Source organism: Myotis brandtii, unplaced genomic scaffold (genome assembly GCF_000412655.1).
Source record: "Myotis brandtii unplaced genomic scaffold, ASM41265v1 scaffold2140, whole genome shotgun sequence".
NCBI classification, from domain to species: Eukaryota; Metazoa; Chordata; class Mammalia; order Chiroptera; family Vespertilionidae; genus Myotis; species Myotis brandtii.
In genome coordinates this window covers 154207-156556 of record NW_005358000.1, presented here as the reverse complement: position 1 = coordinate 156556, position 2350 = coordinate 154207, and positions in this window count along the sequence as shown.

Here is a 2350-nt window from a genome sequence, read left to right as displayed (position 1 = left end):
TTAGTATTATGAGGTGGCCTTCCTTATCTCTTGTTATTGCCTTCAGTTTGAGGTCTATTTTGTCATATATAATTATTGCTTTTTTTTTCATGTCCATTTGCCTGAAAAATTTTTCTCATCCGTTTACTTTCAGTCTGTATGAGTCCTTTGTTCTGAGGTGGGTCTCTTGTAGACAGCATATATATGGGTCATGTTTTCTTATCCAATAAGCTACCCTATATCTTTTGAATGGAGCATTTAATCCATTTATGTTTAAGGTTATTATTGATAGGTACTTGTTTGTTGCAATTTTTATTCTTTAGTCGTTTGTTCCTTCCTCCCTTTCTATTTCTTATTTTTACAACAGTTCCTTTAGCATTTCTTGCATTGCTAGTTTGGTAGTAATAAACTCCCTTAGCTTTTTATTGTCTGCAAAGCTCCTGGTTTCACCTTCAATTTTGAATGATAGCCTTGCTGGTTAGAGTATTCTTGGATTCAGTCCCTTGCTTTTCATCACTTTGTATAGTTCATGCCATTCCCTTCTGGCCTGATGTGTTTTTGTTGAGAAATCAGTTGATAGTCTAATGGGAGATCCCTTTTAGGTAATTTTCTCTCTCTCTCTTGTAGCCTTTAAGATTCTTTCTTTGTCTTTTACATTTGCCAATTTATTTTATTATTTTTTAAAATATATTTTTATTGATTTCAGAGAGGAAGGGAAAGGGAGAGAGATAGAAACATCAATGATGTGAGAAAATCATTGATCAGCTGCCTCCTGCACTCCCCCTACTCTGCGGATCAAGTCCACAACCCAGGCATGTGTCCTGACTGGGAATCAAACCCTGACATCCTGGTTCATAGATCAATGCTCAACCACTGAGTCACGCCAGCTGGGCTTACATTTGCCAATTTAATTATGATGTGTCATGGTGTAGGTCTTTTGGGGTTCATCTTGATTGGGACTCTCTTTGTTTCTTGGACTTGTGTGACTTTTCTTCTCCAAGTCAGGGAAGTTTTCTGTCATTATTTCTTCAAACAGGTTTTCTATTTATTCTTCAGCTTCCTCTCCTTCTGGCAACCCTATTATGCAGATGTTGTTTCATTTCATATTGTCTAAAAGGTCCCGTAGTCTCTCCTCCTGCTTTTTATATTTTGTTCCCAGTTTCTGCTCTGCTAGGGTGTTTATTTCTACCTTGTCTTCTCACTCACTGATTCAGTGCTCTGCTTCTATTCTACTGTTGAAACCTTCCATTGTGTTCTTTACTGTAGCTATGTCATTCTTCATTTCCTCTTGGTTCTTACTCATGTTGGTGTATTTCTCATTCAGCCCCTTATAATTCTCATTGAGTTGATGTATTTCTCATTCTGATGTTTGAGCTTCCTTATAACCATTTCTCTGAATTATTTCTCTGACAAATTACGTGCCTCTGTTTTATTTAGTTTCTTTATCGGTGATTTTCCCTTTTCTTTCATTTGTGGGTTGTTTCTTCGTCTTCTCATTTTTGCTGTTCCTTTGTATTTGTTTCTGTGTATTAGATTAAATTGCTATGCCACCCAGATTTTGTGGGTTGATCTTATGTAGTAGATATTTTGTGGGACCCTGTGGAGTAATCTTTCAGGTCTCCTAGGCTGGGTGTTCTAGGAAGGCCCCCTACTTGAGATATTTGCATTCTCCTGATGTAGTTGGGTCTTGAATGTTATTGTCCCATTCATCGATGGAGTCTTCTTTCAGGGTGTCTGATGATATTGCTCATTCCATACCATGTCGTGCCAGCCATTGTGGAGGTGCTGACTGAACAGCACAAAATACAACAAGACAAGATACAGCACAGAAGGAACAGAACACAAATGTACACAAGACCCCTATAACTCCAACAAAAGTGACCACCATTGAATAGGGAATTAGGAAAGAGAAAAGAGAGCAAGAATGATAGGCAAAAAAAAAAAAAAGAAAGAAAAAAATATGGGGGGAAAAAACACAACAAAACAAATAAACCAAAAGCACAAAAAAAAAAACACACTGAGAAAGGGGGAGGGGTGCAGAATCTGTAGATGCAGCGCTTAAATAAAGAAAATAGTGTTAAAGAATTAAAGGAGAGAAACCAAGATGGCGGCATAGGTAAACACCGGCGTTTGCTGCCTTGAACAACCACTTCAAAAATACACCTAAAAGACGGAACAGACATCATCCAGAACCACAGGAAGGCTGGCTGAGTGGAAATTCTACAACTAGAAGGAAAGAGAAAATCATACCGAGACTCAGAGGAGGCGCAGTGCGGAAGTAAAATACTAAGGTACAGAGGCACACACGGAGCAGGCTGGCGGCTGAGGGCGCGGTAGTTGTTTTCAATCGGGAGGGAGTCTCAGGCTCTGA